General features: G+C 46.0%; 1 protein-coding gene across 5 annotated transcripts in view; it reads left to right on the top strand.

Annotated features, from left to right (window-relative positions):
• The first annotated feature begins 17,799 nt into the window (after nucleotides 1-17,799).
• The window catches only part of RBM25 (RNA binding motif protein 25), a 43,280-nt gene continuing 39,681 nt past the window's right edge, over nucleotides 17,800-21,398 (top strand). For 4 of the 5 annotated variants that reach the window (XM_044271716.1, XM_044271713.1, XM_044271714.1 and 1 more), the window contains exon 1: nucleotides 17,800-18,010. The gene's annotated coding sequence lies outside the window, so the exon portion shown is untranslated. The remainder of the gene's footprint in view (nucleotides 18,011-21,398) is intronic. The other variant, XM_044271712.1, reaches the window with a different exon arrangement.

The raw sequence follows: 21,398 nt of genomic DNA, 5'->3' as shown, positions 1-21,398 counted from the left end.
CACGTTGAGCTGCGATGTGCTGTCTGTTTGGCACTGCTGGAGACGCGTGTTGGGTTGCATTGGATGCATTTGAATCCCAGTCTAGTCTTTTTTTTTTGAATCAGATCTTTTTTTTATTGAGCGTTTACAATGCAAATACACTGTTGTACAAATCGCAAACAGAGAAGACACAGAAACATATTTCTCATATGGCTAACATCAATCAAGTTACTCAACGGTAAGCAGCACTCAAATTTTCACCCATCCCCCCACCCTTCCCTTCCCACCCCAAGTTAGCATCAAAGTTACAAAGGCATACCGCTACACATTCCTATTCAGACGTCGAAACGACAGCCACGGTTCCCATAGTTTCTCAAACTTTGCCGGGCAGCCGCGTTTCTGATACACCACTCTCTCATAACTTAGCATCGTGTCAACTGTACATAAGAATTCGCCTAAGGTGGGCGGCGCTGTCTGTATCCAATGCAAGGCGATTAACTTTCTAGCAACATATAACACTCTTCCAATTGCTAATTTAAGTATCTGACTAGTGGCCAGTTCAGAGACATACCCCAACACACACACTCTAGGGTCAGGCGGTATCCGCACCTTATAAACGTCTTGTATAGTCTGAGTTACCATCTCCCAGTACCTCCCTAACCTCTCACACTTCCACATCATATGCACCAAATCTGCAGAATCCACAGAGCACCTCGGACATTCAGCCGTCGGTCTAAAACCAATGCGGAACAAAAAAACCGGAGTCTTGTAAACCCTGTGGACAATGAACAGCTGCGAGAGTTTACGACCTTCACTCAAGGAGAGAGAGGTATCGCCTCCAGTATGTCAGACCATTGGTCATCAGTCAGCTCGCCAACATCCTTTTCCCATTTAACCCTAGCCGTCAGCGGATGGGACAGTAAAAACTTGTCGAGCAACAGCTTGTATATACAAGAGATCATACCTCTCCTCGCCCCCCTGGATAAAATCTGGTGTAGCGCAGCATCTCGCCCTGCCACCACAGTCTCGCCCCTAAATGTGGAGTTGTATGCGTGTCTCACCTGTAGGTATTTATAGAAGTGAGCTCTAGGCAAGTCATATACCTCCTGCAATCTGGCGAAGGACATGAAGTTTTTATCCTCCAGAAGGTGGCCCAATCGCAGAATACCCTTCCGTCTCCATGTCCCAAAGTTAGATAAGGAGAGGAACTCAGGCAGCCCGGGATTGTCCCACAGTGGAGTGTACTCCGTATTGCCTACAACCCCTCTTAACTGTTTAACCCTGTTCCACGTGGACTGCATCAAGTGACCCAAATCCCCCATCGGACCCCCTTTCCCAACTCCTTTAGTCTCCAATATCAACATAAGTTCACTAGAGGCCAAACAACGAGTAAACAGCTGACAAGTCACCTCCCTCAATTCTGGTTCTAACCACCCTTTAAAATGTTGGCATTGCGCAGCCAGAAAGTATACCCAAGGGTTTGGCACTGCAAGGCCCCCTTCCGTCTTAGGATACTGCAACGTTTCAAGTTTAATTCTCGGTTGCCCCTTTCGCCATATGAGCTCCCTGAAAGTAGCATTAATTTGATCAAATTTGGACTTTGACAGCCAGACCGGGGAGTTATGTAGCACATAGAGTAGCTGGGGCATCAACACCATTTTAATAAGATTCGCTCTACCCGCCACCGACAGGTACAGTTTACACCATGCCTTGACTTTATTCCTGAGGCTGACAACCAGCGGGTCAAAGTTAAGGCGCTCAAAATCCCGGATTCTAGGGGATACGTGGATACCCAAATATTTAAAGGACGCTACGCATGGAATATTTCTTTCTCGCACTGTCTGCGACTGCACTTGCCCGTCAAGCAGCATAATTGCCGATTTACCCCAATTTATCGTCAGACCTGACAGGGCACCGAAGCGGTCAATAATCATCATAGCTGCATCCAAGGATGGACCAGTGTCTCCCAGGAAAAGCAAAGTATCGTCCGCATACATCGCCACTTTATTGTTAACTGTACCATATTGGAACCCCTGAACGTCACATGACCTACGAATCGCTGCGGCTAGCGGCTCAATCGCGACTGCAAATAGCAGAGGCGACAACGGGCACCCCTGTCTAGTGCCCCGGCTCAAACAGAACTTAGGGGACACCCCTCCATTCGCCCTGACACATGCTTTGGGACTAGAGTACCCAGTCTAGTCTTTGATGTAAAGTGTGTACAGTGCATGTGTCAGGACATCCACATGACCACTTTGTCTGGACCAGTCATTACTTTCTGCTCCCTCCCTGGTGACAACTGATAGACAACTCTTCAGAAAAATCCAGAATAAGAAGCCGGTGGCCGACCTGAACAGGGGCATCATCTCCTCCCTGCTACTACTACACCTGCTGGACTTGATCAAGATCCGCTCTGCAGGTACGCTCTGCACATACAGCATGGATGCTCTTTTATTCCGTGCACTGCATACGATTCTTAGAAGGAGCAAGTCATCATAGTGGTCCCAGATGGAGAAGACAGGAAAAGTGAATGATTCCAATCAGAAACATCACCTGTAAGTGACTGGATATAACTGCAGTGTAAACACTTCTGTGTTCAGCAGAGCGCCGTGTTACACTGTGTCATAGGCTTCCGTGGTGCAAGCCATCAGAGAATTCCGTTATTGTCCGTGGTGGCGGAATCCATAACGGAATTCTTTGATAACCTGAACCTGCACGCCGAACTTAAAACACAAGTTCGCTCATCACTACTGTTAATCATTGCACCGCCATATTTAGACTCTTCATAACGTAATTATTACTCTTGGCTTGTACCTTGTGAGGATCATTTATTCCATAATTTCTTTCATGCAGGTGCCTTAACCCTTTCCATTACTAACATGACATGGATTACAAAGACTCATCTAGTCCTTCAGTATGATGCTGGAGTTCATGCTTCAAGACTACAATATAAAGGCAAGTTCCATGCTCTGGCTGCAATCTATAGGCAGGAAGGAATTCTCTCCTGTACAGGGTAACCAATGTCTCCATAATGTCCTACAATCAGCACAGACTCTAAGCTTTTTTATCAGTAACCATCATGTCCTTTACTTGTAGGGGTTTGTATCAAGCCTGTTGGGAACATCACGCTGGGCCCTCCAGGTTCTGGCCTACAAGGAACTGAAAATGGATTATAATAAGCATTTAAATCCACCCAGTGGCACCAAACTGGTAATAACCTATCTTTGTGTTAGATCTCATGAGCAGTGGAGTAACAAGCACTATTATTGTGTGGAGGGCATTATTACCATCTAGGGCACTGTTGATTGTGAACATAGAGGTGGCGCAAAGGTACAGAGAATGGCAAGCAATGAGCCAAAGATGTCTGTGCGTTACATTGTGGCTGGAGGAAGTCTTCATGGCACTCTGGGCCAGATGGAGAAGAAAAGAGCAGGTGAATGACTCCAATTAGAGACATCACCTTAAGCCACTGGATATAACTGTACTGTTGAACTATCAAACACTTAAGGAATATCCTATCAATATGCCCAGATGGGAACACCCTTTATGTGCAGAATTTGGTAGAAAACCCCTCTTTAACGAAAAGGTAGATTGTCTCGCTGTTCTAACCCTGTGATTGCTAGCGTAACTCCAGTGGTTAATGAGACGTTCACCCATCTTCAGAGCCCCATCTATTGACTGCAGCCACTAACAAGACGGACTGTGCACTACTTACAATATGAGGTTATATTTATGTCCCTTCTGTCTTACAGGAAAAACCTGAAATAATGCTGGAGATCCACTGGCCTGCAGGGCGATGGACACTTTGCCACCGCCGGATTCTGCAACCTGGACAAGAGCAGATTTATATTTTATATATTCTGTCTGATGAAAAGAGACGCCTGTTTTCATGTATTACAGCCCGTACACTGACTGCTACCGTTTGATACAACCCGATTCTACTTTTATTTCTTTGTTAAAGACCACAGTCCAAATATTCTATAATAAAAATGAATGTAAAAAACCATAGACAAGCCTGATTCAGATAATCATTTATTTATTGATTTACCTATTCCCATGAAATTTCTGTGATCCGTCATCCTGTAGTCCGGTATATTTGATTATCCGTCTCTCATTTCCAGGAGAGAACTCAAATATGATCTGGATCTAAAACAGGTCTCTGATAAAGAATATAGTTTAGCATTTACATAGTAACATAGTTTATAAGGCCGAAAAAAATACATTTGTCCATCCAGTTCGGCCTGTTATCCTGCAAGTTGATCCAGAGGAAGGCAAAAAAGTTCACTTAAAGGGAACCTGTCACCGGGATTTTGATGTATAGAGCTGAGGACATGGGTTGTTAGATGGCCACTAGCACATCCGCAATACCCAGTTCCCATAGCTCTGTGCTTTTATTGTGTAAAAAAAAAACAGATTTGATACATATGCAAATTACCCTGAGATGAGTCCTGTCCCTGACTCATCTCACGTACAGGACTCCTCTCAGGTTAATTTGCATATGTATCAAATCAGTTTTTTTACACAATAAAAGCACACAGAGCTATGGGGACTGGGTATTGCGAATGTGCTAGCGGCCATCTAGCAACCCATGTCCTCAGCTCTATACATCAAATCCAGGTGACAGGTTCCCTTTAAGGGGGAAAAAAAATCCTTCCCGACTCCATTCAGGCAATCAGATAACCCCTGGATCAAAGACCCCTCTCTAGTAGCTATAGCCTGTAATATTATTACACTCCAGAAATACATCCAGGCCCTTCTTGAACTCTTTTAGTGAACTCACCAGCACCACCTCCTCAGGCAGAGAGCTCCATAGTCTCACTGCTCTCACCGTAAAGAATCCTCTTCTATGTTTGTGTACAAACATATATTTTTTCCTCCAGATGCAGAGGATGTCCCCTCGTCACAGTCATGGGGATAAATAGATGATGGGAGAGATCTCTGTACTGCCCCGATATATTTATACATAGTTATTAGATGTCCCCGCAGTCGTCTTTTTTCTAAAGTGAACAACCCTAATGTTGATAATCTTTCTGGGTACTGTAGTTGCCCCATTCCAGTTATTACTTTAGTTGCCCCATTCCAGTTATTACTTTAGTTGCCCTCCTCTGAACCCTCTCCAGCTCTGCTATGTCTGCCTTGTTCACAGGAGCCCAGAACTGTACACAGTACTCCATGTGGGGTCTGACCAATGATTTGTAAAGTGGTAGATGCAACCCATTATCCTTTTGGCCTTGGCAGCAGCTGCCTGACACTGGTTTCTACAGCTTAGTTTGCTGTTCACTAAAATTCTTAGGCCCTTTTCCATGTCAGTGTTACCGAGTGTTTTACTATTTAGTATGTATGGGTGACTTACATTATTCCTTCCCATGTGCATAACCTTACATTTGTCAGTGTTAAACCTCATCTGCCACTTCGTTACCCAAGCCTCCAATCTATCCAGATCCCTCTGTAGCAGTATATTGTCCTCTTCCATGTTAATTACTTTACACAGTTTAGTCTCATCTGCAAGAATTGATATTTTACTGTGCAAGCCTTCTACGAGATCATTAATAAATATATTGAAGAGAATAGGGCCCAATACTGACCCCTGAGGTACTCCACTAGTGACAGTGACCCAATCTGAGTGTGTACCATTAATAACCACCCTCTGTTTTCTATCACTGAGCCAGTTACTTACTCACATACAGACATTTTCTCCCAGTCCAAGCATTCTCATTTTATATACTAACCTTTTAATGCTTTGGAGAAGTCCAGATATATGACATCCATTGTTTCACAGCTGTCAAGTCTAGAACTTACCTCCTCATAGAAACTGATTAAATTAGTTTGACATGACCGATCCCTCATGAAGCCATGCTGATATGGCGTTATTTGCTTATTTTCATTGAGGTGCTCCAAGACAGCATCTCTTAGAAAACCTTCAAACAGTTTACCCATAACAGATGTTAAACTTACTGGCCTATAGTTTAAGGGCTCTGTTTTTGGACCCTTTTTGAATATTGGCACCACATTTGCTATGCGCTAATCCTGTGGAACACTTCCTGTCAGTATAGAGTCCTTAAATATCAGAAATAAGGGTCTGGCTATGACATTACTTAATTCTCTTAGGATACGGGGGTGTATGCCATCTGGTCCTGGCGATTTGTCTATTTTATTATTTTTAAGATGCCGCTGTACTTCTTCCTGGGTCAGACAGAGCACTTTTAATGGTGAATTTATTTTTACATTCTGCATTTCATCTGACAGTTTATTTTCCTCAGTGAATACAGTGGAGAAAAATATATTTAACAGCTTTGCTTTCTCCTCGTCGCTCTCTGCAACCCCCCCCTCATTACTCTGTAAAGGGCCGAAACCTTCAGATTTATACTTTTTCCCATTTATATAATTGAAGAACATTTTGGGGTTAGTTTTGCTCTCCTTGGCAATCAATCTCTTTTTCTCTAGTTTGGCTGCTTTTATTTGTTTTTTTACATATTCTATTTTTTTACTTTATAGTTTTTCAGTGCTTCCTCGCTACCCTCCTGTTTTAGTGATTTAAATGCTTTCTTTTTGTCATTTATTGCTTTCTTTACAGTTCTATTTATCCACATTGTTTTTTTCTTGTTCCTTAACCTTTTATTCCCATAAGGTATGTACCTCTCACAATTAGATTTTAGGATGCTTTTAAAAATATTCAATTTTGTGGCTGTATTTTTATTTTGGAGGACTTTGTCTCAGTTAGTTAGTCCTATGGCCTCTCTTAGTTTGGCATTTTTGTTCCTCCTCTTTTGAATGACAATTGGAAGGTTATTACTTTATGGTCACTATTTCCCAGATGTCCACCAACCTGTACATCTGTTGTTCTGTCAGGTCTATTGGTTAATACTAAGTCCAGTATGGTCATCACTCTAGTCGGGTCCTGAACCAGTTGGGAAAGGTAATTCTCTTTGGTTATTGCCAAGAACCTGTTTCCTTTATGAGATGTACAGGTTTCAGTTTCCCAGTCTATATCTGGGTAGTTGAAGTCCCCCATAATACCCACCTCATTATGATCTGCCTCCTCATCTATCTCGTTTAGTAGTGTCCTTTATATATTGCCGATTAGTTTATTTTTAGGGGGCCTTGTGGGGTACAAGGACACAATTTTCGTGATCATCAGGGGTCCCAGCAGTAGGACTTCCACAAATATAATAGTTCTTTCCTATCCTATGGATAGGGGATAACTTGAAATTACCATTAAAGGGCATCTGTTAGCAGATTTGTACCTATGACACTGGCTGACCTGTTACATGTGCACTTGGCAGCTGAAGACATCTGTGTTGGTCCCATGTCCATATGTGTCTGCATTGCTGAGAAAAATTAAGTTTTAATATATGCAAATGAGCCTCTAGGAGCAATGGGGGCATTGCTATTACACCTAAAGGCTCCACTCTCTCAGCAACAGCTGCACCCTCAGTACTTTGATTGACAGGGCCAGGTGTGTCACGTTTTCACTGCCTGGTCCTTTTTTTCCCCCAAAAAAAGTTTGGTTCAGACCAAAATGGACTCTACCCCAACCAGTATTTTTAGGAAAAGATGTTATCTTTTTTTTTTTTTTTAACCATATAGTAATATGCAGCAGACTGCACTTTCCTATACAATGGGACCAATAGAAAAATAATTTACTGTGCAGTGTATATATTTGGTTACAACCACAATTCCAAAAAAGTCAGGACGCTGTGTAAACTGTAAATAGATGTAAATAAAAACTGAATGTGAAGATTTGCAAATGTCATAGACCCACATAGACCCATTTTATTCACACTAGAACACATATCAAATGTTGAAAATTAGACATTTTACTATTTTATGGAAAAAAAAATACATTTAGAATTTGATGGCAGCAACACTTCTCAAAAAAGTTGGGACAGGCCATTTCTATTATTGTGTAGCATCCCCTCCTCTTTTAACAACAGTCTGTTAACGTCTTAGAAGATAGGAAACCATCTGCTGGAGGTTTCGGAGGGGAATGGTGTCCCATTCTTGTCTGATGTAGGATTCTAGCTGCTCCATAGTCCTAGGTCTTCTTTGCTGGATTTTAATTTTCATTATAGGCCAAATTTTTCTATTGTTGAAAGGTCTGGACTGCAGACAGGCCAGTTCAGCACCAGGACCCTTCTTCGTGTCTTGCTAAAATATACAAGGCCTTCCCTGAAAGAGACGGCTGGATGGGAGCATCTGCTCTAAACCCTCTATGTACCGTTCAACATTTATAGTGCCTTTCCAGATGTGCAAGATGCAGGCTTTTGAACTGCACTGATAACAAGCTAGATGGTTCCTCTCAAGTCCGCAGGACACGGCGTCTGTGGTTTAAAAAAAATAAACCACATAAATAAGCACGGTGCTGCCCGTTACCCCTGAGGAAGCCAGCGAGACTGGCGAAACATGTCGGGGGGCAGTTTTAGGTTTTAATTAGCAGACATGTGGCCCCTAGTTGAAGATCATCAGTAGTGACCCGTCCAGCGTTCACGACTGGTCACATATTCAGGAGGACATCAGCTCTGCTAGCCCTGCATATGTCATTAGACCTGTCTAACACCATTAACAGGCTGCCTTTCAAGTCAGACATAGATCATACCAGTCCTGATTGTGCTGACATTAATTGTCTGGATTCACCAGCAGCCTGCACATTCAGGTTACCAACAGTGCAGCCATTGCCTCTGTCAGCTGCCCTATGAGCACGTTTTGGTAGTGTAGAGGGTGGATGCCATAAATCCCCCCTCACAAATAAAGGGCAGCATTTTGCTTCAATTGTTGCCTTTTTGCTGTTAACCAGTTCTTGTTGGTAACAGTATTCCGAGACGTGTTAACGTACCCAGTCAGCAACAAATAGTGGCTGGGCTCGTTTACTGGCATCCTCACTGGCATTAGTAGCAAGTCCTGATTGTGCTGATATGAACCGTCTGGTATTTACCAGCAGCTCGCACACTCAGTTTATCAACAGTGTAGCCATTGCCATTATCTTGGGGTCAGTTGCCCCAGAGCACGTCTAACTGTGTAGAGGGTGGATGCCACAAATCCCCCCACACAAATAAAGGGCAACAATTTGTGTAATTTGTTGCCTTTTGTTGCTAACCAACTTGCGTTGGTAATAGCATTCAGAGACGTGGTAACGCACCCAGTGGCTGGGGTCGTTTCACTGGTATTTCATTGGCACCAGCAGTAGCTCACACTTTCTAGTCCAGGGCACATATGATAAGTGCCCTGTGTGCTGGCAAATAGTAGACTGTCAAACAGCCCATTAATGTATATGGTGGGATGATGACATCAGTCTCCCACCATTGACATTTGTTTACATCAATCAAGTCTAGCCAGCACTTACTAACATCACACCTTGTGGGCATGCGGCAGCTTCTCTGCTGTTCTCACTTTCATTGGAGTGAGTGATTATATATATCGCCTCCAATTGATGATATATATCATCTCTCACAGTGGGCCATAAACTGTGTTTTTAATACCCCAGCAGGTTATTTTGTGTGTTGTCTGTGTTCTTTCAGATGTGAATGACAATTATCAGTGACACTTTTTAATGATTTGTCTAATAAAAGTGAAGTATTAATTTAACTCGGGCCAAGATAGGTTTCTATTGCCTGTATAGGCATTTGTAAATACATTTTTTTTTATTACCCACAAGTCACAAAAGACGTTAAAGGTGGTCCCCGTTGAGGTCTATATATCTCTGGGCAGGTCAGATTATGTCGGCTGATACTGCTTGTAATGCTGCGGATAGTGTTTGCGATGTTTTCCTTGAGTTCATCCAGGGATGTAGATTGTTAGCGGACACTTCTGAAGCCTGCACTGCGGCCACTGCGCGGATAAAAACATCCCGCATTTGGGGGGGGGGGGGGGGGAAATCAGTCAATAGCAGGAGGTGACAGGGATGTTCTGTGTCAGGGGCCCGGGCATATTGGGGGGCATTTCAGGGGTCGGATAACCCCTTTAAATTTTCCCACGGATAAAAATGGCATGTGGACAAGTCTGGGGAACGTGGTAGCCATAACCCATTGCTCACAGTTTTCTCCTAAAAAAAAACCAGTTCATGAACCCGTGCCAGTGAATTCTATGGGGTGCGGTATGTTGCCCCATCTTGTTGGAAAAAGCAGAAATTTTTTTTTTTTTTTGCTAAAGTGTAGGGCAAGTGATAGGTAACAATTTTGCAATAGACTTTATTTAGCCAAAACGTTTATTTTTGGTAGAAAACTGGGGCTGAAATGGCCCTTAGCAGCACTCTTCAAATGAGCGTTGCTAAGGGCCATCCGTCTCCTATTAGAAAAGGGGAGATGGTCTGTGCAGATGCTGTGCTTCTGACTCGTGCTTCCATGGGAGACAGAAGGCTGGGCACAGGAGTCTTAGGAGTTAAAATTACATTTATATTCCCCCTTCTATGCAATCTAATGCTCCGTTACATTCACTGTCCTGCGATCCCTGTGATAATAATTCATGAAGCAGCAGCCGTCTCACTGCGCACAGTGCTTCTACTTCCGGTGGCTGCTTCATGAATTATTATCACAGGGATCGCAGGTCGGTGAATGTAACGGATCATTAGATTGCATAGAAAGGGGGAATATAAATGTAGATTTAACTCCTAAGACTCCTGTGCCCAGCCTAAATTTGACAGTTATCCTTTAAAGGATTTGCATTATTTAATTTACAGAACATGCCACAACTTTGAAGATGTTTTTTTTTATTACTGTGTAACAAACAATTAGAACAAAATAGCAGAAACGGTCAATGTGCCTAAGTATTCACCCCCCTAAAGTCAATACTTTGTAGAGACACCTTTTGCGGCAATCACAGCTCCAACTCGCTTTGGATAAGTCTCTATGAGCAGTCGCCACATCTTACCACTGGGATTTTTGCCCATTCCTCCTTGCAAAACTGCTCCAGCTCCTCCAAGTTGGATGGTTTGCGCTTGTGAACAGCAATCTTTAAGTCTGACCACAGATTTTCTATTGGATTGAGATCTGGGCTGTGACTCGGCCATTCCAACACATTTACATGTTTCCCCTTAAACCACTCACGTGTTGCTTTAGTCGTGTGTTTGGGGTCATTGTCCTGCTGGAAGGTGAACCTCCGTCCTAGCCTCAAATCACACACAGAGTGGTACAGGTTTTGCTCAAGAATATCCCTGTATTTAGCACCATCCATCTTTCCCTCAACTCTGACCAGTTTCCCAGTCCCGGCTGCTGAAAAACATCCCCCCAGCATGATGCTGCCACCATGTTTCACTGTGGGGATGGTGTTCTTTGGGTGATGTGATGTGTTAGGTTTGCGCCAGACACAGCGTTTTCTTTGATGGCCGAAAAGTTCAATTTTAATCTGCTCAGACCAGAGCACCTTCCTCCATACATTTTGGGAGTCTCCCACATGCCTTTTTGCAAACTCACAACGTTCCTTTTTGTTTTTAGCTGAAAGTAATGGCTTTCTTCTGGCCACTCTGCCATAAATCCCAACTCTATGGAGCGTACGACTTATTGTCGTCCTATGTACAGATACTCCAGTCTCTGCTGTGGACCTCTGCAGCTCCTCCAGGGTTACCTTAGGTCTTTGTGCTGCCTCTTTGATTAATGCCCTTCTTGCCCGGTCCGTGAGTTTTGGTGGGCTGCCGTCTCTTGGCAGGTTTGCTGTTGTGCCATATTCTTTCCATTTGGTTATGATAGATTTGATGGTTCTTCTGGGGATCATCAAATATTTGGCTATTTTTTTTATAACCTAACCCTGACTTGTACTTCTCAACAACATTGTCCCTTACTTGTTTGGAGAGTTCCTTTGTCTTCATGGCAGTGTCTGGTTAGTGATGCCTCTTGCTTAGGTGCTGCAGCCTCTGGTGCCTTTCAAGAAAGGTGTCTATATGTAATGACCGATCATGTGACACTTAGATTGCACACAGGTGGACATCATTTCACTAATTATGTGACTTTTGAAGGTAACTGGTTGTACCAGAGCTTTTTATGGGCTTTCTAACAAAGGGGGTGAATACATACGCACAGGCCAATTTTCTTTTTTCTATTTCTAAACAATAGTTTTATTTAGATATTTTTCTCATTTCACTTCGCCAACTTAGACTATTGTGTTCTGATCCGTCACATAAAATTCAGATTAACAAAACATTGAACTTAAGGCTGTAATGTAACAAAACACGAAAAAAGTCAAGGGGGGTGAATACTTTTACAAGGCACTGTAGGTATAAATTACACCTCATACCTCACATCAGTACACTGCTATATATCAATACCCACCGACTCCATTTTACCATATAATACATGCCGTGTGTACAGATATATAGTATATAGGTTAGTGTTACGGTTAGTATTAGTATTACAATTAAAGGGGTTATCCGAGTTCTATAATGCCGCCACCATATGCTCGCTCCCCGTCACCCGCGTCTCTCCAGATTCCTGCACAGCTGCCGAAGCATCTCCTCATCGCACATCACAGCCAACAGCAGGACATGACAGGAACGAGCCTCCCTAGCATCGCAGGTGACGCTAGGGAGACTCCATGGCCTCCTATTGGCTGTGTAGGATTCGCATTATTGTTAGGGGTTAGTATTAAGGTTAAGATTAGTATTAGGATTTTGGTTCAGGTTAGTATTACGGTTGGAGAAAGGCCTCATGCACACCAACGTATTCGTTTTCCATGTCTGTTCCATTTGTTTTGTGGAATGTGGAACCATTCATTTCAATGGGCCAAAAATAAATAAATTGAAACAACTCCTTGTGCATTCCATGTCTGTATGACTGTTTCGCAAAAAATAGAACATGTCCTATTATTGTCCGCATTACAGACACGGACAAGACTGTTCTATTAGGGACCAGCTGTTTTGTTCCGCAAAATAAAGAATGCACACGGATGGTATCTGTGTTTTGCAGAGCCTCAAAACAACCAACGGTAGTGTGCATGAGGCTTTAGTATTATGGTTAGTGTTAGGGTTAGTATTGGAGTTATTATTAGGGTACATGGATAGAAAAGGGGAGGACCCCCTATCACCCCCTCCATTTACTGACTCCAGGGAGAGGACCCCCTATCACCCCCTCCATTTAAAGACTTCAGAGAGAGGACCCCCTATCACCCGTCCATTTACTGAGGGATGACCCCTTTTCACCCCCTCCATTTACTGACTCCAGGGAGAGGACCCCCTATCACCCGTCCATTTACTGAGGGATGACCCCTTTTCACCCCCTCCATTTACTGACTCCAGGGAGAGGACCCCCTATCACCCGTCCATTTACTGAGGGATGACCCCTTTTCACCCCCTCCATTTACTGACTCCAGGGGGAGACCCCCTATCACCCCTCCATTTAAAGACTTCAGAGGGAGGACCCCCTATCACCCCTCCATTTACTGACTCCAGGGGGAGGACCCCCTATCACCCCTCCACTTACTGACTCCAGGGGGAGGACCCCTTATCACTCCCTCTATTTAAAGACTTCAGAGGGAGGACCCCCTATCACCCCCTCTATTTACTGACTCCAGGGGGAGGACCTCCTATCACCCCCTCCATTTAAAGACTTCAGAGGGAGGACCCCCTATCACCCCTCCATTTACTGACTCCAGGGGGAGGACCCCCTATCACCCCCTCCATTTACTGACTCCAGGGAGAGGACCTCCTATCATGCCCTCCATTTACCGACTCCAGGGGGAGGACCCCCTATTACCACCTCCATTTACTGACTCCAGAAGGAAGGACCCCCTATCACCTCTCCATTTACTGACTCCAGGGGGTGGACCTCCTATCACCACCTCCATTTACTGACTCCAGGGGGTGGACCTCCCCTATCAGCCCCTCCATTTACTGACTTCAGAGAGAGGACCCCCTATCACCCCCTCCATTTACTGAGGGATGACCCCTTTTCACCCCCTCCATTTAAAGACTTCAGAGAGAGGACCCCCTATCACCCGTCCATTTACTGAGGGATGACCCCTTTTCACCCCCTCCATTTACTGACTCCAGGGAGAGGACCTCCTATCACCCCTCCATTTACTGACTCCAGGGGGAGGACCCCCTATCACCCCTCCATTTACTGACTCCAGGGGGAGGACCCCCTATCACCCCTCCATTTAAAGACTTCAGAGGGAGGACCCCCTATCACCGCTCCATTTACTGACTCCAGGGGGAGGACCCCCTATCACCCCTCCACTTACTGACTCCAGGGGGAGGACCCCCTATCACCCCTCCATTTACTGACTCCAGAGGGAGGACCCCCTATCACCCCCTCCATTTACTGACTCCAGGGGGTGGACCTCCTATCACCCCCTCCATTTACTGACTCCAGGGGGAGGACCCCTATCACCCCTCCATTTACTGACTCCAGGGGGAGGACCCCCTATCACCCCTCCATTTAAAGACTTCAGAGGGAGGACCCCCTATCACCCCCTCCATTTACTGACTCCAGGGGGAGGACGCCTATCACCCCCTCCATTTACTGACTCCAGGGAGAGGAACTCCTATCATGCCCTCCATTTACCGACTCCAGGGGGAGGACCCCCTATTACCACCTCCATTTACTGACTCCAGAGGGAGGACCCCTATCACCCCTCCATTTACTGACTCCAGGGGGAGGACCCCTATCACCCCCTCCATTTACTGACTCCAGGGAGAGGACCTCCTATCATGCCCTCCATTTACCGACTCCAGGGGGAGGACCCCCTATTACCACCTCCATTTACTGACTCCAGAGGGAGGACCCCTATCACCCCTCCATTTACTGACTCCAGGGGGTGGACCTCCTATCACCACCTCCATTTACTGACTCCAGTGGGAGGACCCCCTATCACCCCCTCCATTTAAAGACTTCAGAGAGAGGACCTCCTATCAACCGTCCATTTACTGAGGGATGACCCCTTTTCACCCCCTCCATTTACTGACTCCAGGGGGTGGACCTCCCCTATCACCCCCTCCATTTACTGACTCCAGGGGGTGGACCTCCTATCACCACCTCCAGTTACTGACTCCAGAGGGAGGACCCCCTATCACCCCTCCATTTACTGACTCCAGAGGGAGGACCCCCTATCACCCCTCCATTTACTGACTCCAGAGGGAGGACCCCCTATCACCCCTTCATTTACTGACTCCAGAGGGAGGACCCCCTATCACCCCCTCCATTTACTGACTCCAGGGGGTGGACCTCCTATCACCCCCTCCATTTACTGACTCCAGGGGGTGGACCTCCTATCACCACCTCCATTTACTGACTCCAGAGGGAGGACCCCCTATCACCCCTCCATTTACTGACTCCAGAGGGAGGACCCCCTATCACCCCTTCATTTACTGACTCCAGAGGGAGGACCCCCTATCACCCCCTCCATTTACTGACTCCAGGGGGTGGACCTCCTATCACCCCCTCCACTTACTGACTCCAGGGGGTGGACCTCCTATCACCCCCTCCATTTACTGACTCCAGGAGGAGGACCCCCTATCACCCCTCCATTTACTGACTCCAGGGGGAGGACCCCCTATCACCCCTCCATTTAAAGACTTCAGAGGGAGGACCCCCTATCACCCCTCCATTTACTGACTCCAGGGGGAGGACCCCCTATCACCCCTCCACTTACTGACTCCAGGGGGAGGACCCCCTATCACCCCCTCCATTTAAAGACTTCAGAGGGAGGACCCCCTATCAACCGTCCATTTACTGAGGGATGACCCCTTTTCACCCCCTCCATTTACTGACTCCAGGGGGTGGACCTCCCCTATCACCCCCTCCATTTACTGACTCCAGGGGGTGGACCTCCTATCACCACCTCCATTTACTGACTCCAGAGGGAGGACCCCCTATCACCCCTCCATTTACTGACTCCAGAGGGAGGACCCCCTATCACCCCTCCATTTACTGACTCCAGAGGGAGGACCCAGGGGTCGAGTGGAGGGGGAACGCATGGGAACGGCGTTCCTGCACTATTTTCATGGCAGGAACGCCGTTCCCTTTCAGCCTCAAGCAGGGGTCGAGTGGAGGGGGAACGCATGGGAACGGCGTTCCTGCACTATTTTCATGGCAGGAACGCCGTTCCCTTTCAGCCTCAAGTCAGGAGAACACGGCTGAATCAGATTCACAGGGGGAGACGGAGCGCACTGTGCAGGGCAGGTTAAGGGAGGAGGGGCGGCTTCAGTTGAGAGGAAGCTGTCTGTGCGACTCCTCTCATGGCGCCCCGCCCCCTAATGACATCATCTCCTTCTCTACGAGATCATTCATTTAGAATGTCTTTTAGAAAAGTTTGTCCTAGGATTCGAACTCACGACCTCTACACATCAGAGGAAGGCATTTAACCTCACAGCCATGAAAGCTGTCTAGGTAGTTGCTTAAAAAAAAAAATATAAGACTTCTACTTATACCTAGTGTACTGATACCTAGTGTACAACCATACACATGACAGCTGCCCACTGTGTATGGATGTAGCAGAGCTGGGTGTGTTGGGGCAGCTGTCATGTGTATGGTTGTACACTAGGTATCAGTACACTAGGCATAAGTAGAAGTCTTATTTTTTTTTTTTTAAACAGCTACCTAGATAGCTTTTATGGCTGTGAGGGTAAATGCCTTGCCTCTGATGTGTAGAGGTCATGAGTTCGAATCCCAAGACAAACTTTTCTAAAAGTGTTTTTTTTTTTTTTATAAGACTTCTACTGATACCTAGTTTACTGATACCTAGTGTACAACCATACACATGACAGCTGCCCACTGTGTATGGATGTAGCAGAGCTGGGTGTGTTGGGGCAGCTGTCATGTGTATGGTTGTACACTAGGTATCAGTACACTAGGTATAAGTAGAAGTCTTAGTTTTTTTTTTTTAAGCAGCTACCTAGACAGCTTTTATGGCTGTGAGGGTAAATGCCTTGCCTCTGATGTGTAGAGGTCATGAGTTCAAATCCCAAGACAAACTTTTCTAAAAGTGTTTTTTTTTTATAAGACTTCTACTGATACCTAGTTTACTGATACCTAGTGTACAACCATACACATGACAGCTGCCCACTGTGTATGGATGTAGCAGAGCTGGGTGTGTTGGGGCAGCTGTCATGTGTATGGTTGTACACTAGTTATCAGTACACTAGGTATAAGTAGAAGTCTTAGTTTTTTTTTTTTTAAGCAACTACCTCAACAGCTTTTATGGCTGTGAGGGTAAATGCCTTGCCTGTAATGTGTAGAGGTCATGAGTTCGAATCCCAGGACAAACTTTTCTAAAAGTGTTTTTTTTTTTCTTTTTCTGATACTTCTACTGATACCTAGTGTACTGATACCTAGTGTACAACCATACACATGACAGCTGCCCCAACACACCCAGCTCTGCTACATCCATACACAGTGGGCAAAGTTACCTACAGTAGAAGTCTTATATTTTTTTTTTTTTAAAGTAACAAGCTAGACAGCTTTCATAGCTGTGAGGGCATATGCCTGGCTTCTCCTGTGTAGAGGTCATGAGATCGAATCCCAGGACAAACTTTTCTAAAAGTGTTATTTTTTTTATTTATTTTTTTAGTCCGCAGCGGCACAAATTACAGCATGCTAGATTTTCTGTGCTTTTTTATTTTTTGGAGGGGGGGGGGGGTTGCAGTGGATCTTGGGTGAGTTCCCACACTTTTTTTCCCAGGACTTGACCCCTGGGAGGACCCCCTATCACCCCTCCATTAACTGACTCCAGAGGGAGGACCCCCTATCACCCCCTCCACTTACTGACTCCAGGTGGTGGACCTCCTATCACCCCCTCCATTCTAGCCCCAGCCCTGAGCCCTCAGCCAGCCTTTCCCACCACCGACCTTACTGACGTGACGTCACCAGCCGCTCCTCCTGATTGACTGAGCACGCTGGCCCCGCCCCTATCGCCGTGGTGCATGCTGGGCCCAGCGAGCTGCTCTGCGGCGTGAGTGCGGCCTAGTAGTGGAGTGTTCCGTTCTCTCGTGTTCGTTCACGGACGGAGCTCGGGCGCCAAAGCCGCACCGGACAAGGCGAGCTTTCGTTAACCTTCCAGGAAGAGAAGGAGCGGCACATCCAGCCAGACGTCCTCTACCCAGCGGGGGTGGGTGAGTACGGCGGCCCTCACACGGGCGCACAGGCTGCAGTGCGGTGGTTGGGGGCAGTCTGAGGGGGGTTGTCTTCATCTCGTCGTCAGGCGGTAGACTGGTTACACCGGCGCCCTCCACGTTACACTGTAGTCCCGGGCCTGTGGTCGGTGTCTCGACCCCCGTGCAGGGGGGTCATGGCGGGAATCCCCCCTTCCCCTCCGGTCTGGACGTACTTTAATCGGCCGGAAGTAGAGGTCATGGTGTGCACAGGGCTCCTGTGTAACAAGCTATGGGGGCAGTTACCCATAGCAACCAACCTGAGGCTCCTGTGAATGGTTGCTAAAGGCAACTGCCACAGCTCTCTTGCATGGGGTTATATAAATCTGCCCCATGATATGAGTGTGAAGGGTTAAATGGGTATTGTGGTTACTAGCCATCCCCTATTCACTGGATAGGGCAGTGAAACACCAACATGTGCTGTCTGTGACCTCCACAGATCTCTCCGGGATCCACTGACTTTAAAGGGGGTTTCCTCTAGTTTTTTTGGCTGATGACTTAGGCTACTTTCACACTTGCGGCAGAGTGATCCGGCAGGCGGTTCCGTCGTCGGAACTGCCTGCCGGATCCAGCAATCTGCACGCAAACGGACAGCATTTGTAGACTGATCTGTCTTACAAATGCATTGCAAGAACGGATCCGTCTCTCCGTTTTTATTTTTCCACATTTTGCATGTGCAGACCGGATGGACGGATCCAGCACTAATACATTTCAGTGTATTAAGAATTTTGGACGGAGATAATACCGCAGCGTGCTGCGGTATTTCCTCCGTCCAAAACGCTTTTTAGTAACTGAACTGAAGACGTCCTGATGCATCCTGAACGGCTTTCTCTCCATTCAGAATGCATTAGGATAAAACTGATCAGTTCTTTTCCGGTATTGATCCCCTAGGACGGAACTCAGTGCCGGAAATGAATAACGCTAGTGTGAAAGTACCCTTATTCTCTGGATAGGTCACCAATATCTGATCTGTGGAGGTTTTGACCCCTGCTCATCAGCTGTTTGAGAAGACAGTGGCACCCGCAGTAGTGCCGCGGACTTCTCGCAGGTTTCCCTAGTGACAAGTTCATCAGTGACATGGCCTAGACTCATTTCAGTCCCTTGGAAGTGAATGGGACTGAGCACAATACTAAGCACAGCTGCTGTACAAGGTAGGGCGCTGTGCTTGGTAATCTGAGAGAAGGAAGTGGTGCTACTCCCACCAATCAGATACTGAGGATAGGTCATCGGTAAAAAAACATTTGAAAAACCACTTTAATTTGTGTATTCACACATCAGTGGGTTTCCTCAGTCTGTGGAGACACCTAGAAGCACGCCCTATTTTTTGTGCTTGATTACGGATTCCTCGTGTACGTTATAGTCTACGGACCGGACACGGATCCCATTGATGTTTGGTTCATGGTTTTCACGGATCGTTACTAGGAGATGCTCTGGAAACTAATTTTCAGCCTAGTAATGTACGTGAAACATGGACGACACATGGGCTGCAAATCACAGAACCGTGGATCAAACCAGAGTGTGAATGAGGCCTTACTGTTAGATCAGTGGGGTTCACCCAATGAGATCTCCACCGATGGCAAGAAAGGGGTCAAGAATGGAGCATTGTTCAAGCATGTGCACTTTAAGATCAAATGGGACTGCTGGGGATAGCCAAGAGGACCATTTATTGGGGGGGGGGGGGGGGGGTGTCAGCACCTTTGTGATTAGTGGGGCTCCTAGCTCCAATGGTTATTCCATATCAAGTGAATCAGGGCTAATGTGTCACTAGGATTCCCCATTATGGAGGATGTCTCGTGAGTACAACCCTTCCCCAAATGTCATTTACCAGGAGAGCTGCAGAGGAAATGTAAGAACGGCCACCATTTCCCCCACCTTCAGTAGCTCTAAACGGTGGGTGTATAAGAAACCAGACTGGTGGCTATCAGATCTCCGCTGGGGGACCAGATTATCACTGCACTGACAACTGCAGTCAACATCTGTCCACATTCCCTCTTAGAAGGTATGTCTCAAAAGGTGGGCACCTACTTTGGACCTTTAGGTCGGATTTGGATGGTCATGTCTACTTATGTCTACAAAGGACGGACATATGTGGGTATCTGTCCATTTTTTGCTGGACCCATTCATTTGAGTCCGAGTCTTGGACTGAATAAGGACATGCACTGTTTGCTTTCTATTATGGAAACTTCCTGCGGCCCCATTGGATCTGTCCTCTACTCTTTCGTATAACCATGCAGCCAATCATTGGCCTCAGTGGTGTACAGACATCACAGCAGCAGCCACAACTAAATACCAATGGCTGCAGACTGGACATAGGCCAGAGCAGCAGTTCCAGATAAGGTGTCTGGGAAGGTGCATGTAAGGCTACTTTCATACTCGCGTTTGGTGCGCATCCGTAATGGATCTGCACAGACGGATCCGTTCAGATAATACAACCGCATGCATCCGTTCAGAACTGGTCTGTCCCCATTGACTTAAATTGTGTGTCAGGACGGATCCGTTTGGCTCAGTTTTGTCAGACGGACACCAAAACTCTGCAGGCAGCGTTTTGGTGTGTGTCTCCAGACCGACATGGAGACAGAACGGAGGCAAACTGATGCATTCTGAGCGGATCCTTTTCCATTCAGAATGCATTAGGGCAAAACTGATCCGTTTTGGACCGCTTGTAAGAGCCCATGACGGATCTCACAAACGGAAAGCCAAAAAGCGAGTGTGAAAGTAGCCTAAGAGCATTCAATATTTTCTCAGACCCAGACAGTTTCCTGAAATAAGGAGGTTTTCTAGCTTCTTTTTTTTTTTATATAAATTTTGACCTCATGCTGCTGTGCTGCTTATTTCCTGAACCATAAGACACAGGTTTAAAAGGAGGAAGATAAGAAATAAAATATTTTTTATTAGACCTCAGATCAGACCTAAAATAAAGGAACTCTGCATTTGTGTGCATGAGCCCGTATGGTGGGAAATTAAAGCAGATTCTTGTCAGTAAGGTATACGAGCATATTTTTGGTTCAAATTCGAACTGCATTTTTATTCTTATTTTTATTTCTATGAGAACACAAAATGATGGACAGCACGCTTTGTCATCTGTGAGCTGTCCGCATCCATGTTTCCATCCCGCAAATTATAGAGTATGTCCTATTCTCCGTTTTGCGGTCAAGAATAGGCATTTCTACTATTGGTCCCGCAAAAAAGTGGCATGCTCCTCAAGTATTTGTGTTTTGTGGATCCGTGGTTTGCAGACCCAAATACGTATGCTGTCATGTTCATGAGACCTCCGATCAGATCCCCCCCACCCTAGCTCCATGAGACCCACATCAGACCTCTGTATCAGACCCCCATTCCTCCTCAGATC

The sequence above is a fragment of the Bufo gargarizans genome, chromosome 11 (genome assembly GCF_014858855.1).
Source record: "Bufo gargarizans isolate SCDJY-AF-19 chromosome 11, ASM1485885v1, whole genome shotgun sequence".
NCBI classification, from domain to species: Eukaryota; Metazoa; Chordata; class Amphibia; order Anura; family Bufonidae; genus Bufo; species Bufo gargarizans.
The sequence above is the reverse complement of the archived record's forward strand: the minus strand, read 5'-3'. Positions and strand labels throughout refer to the sequence as shown.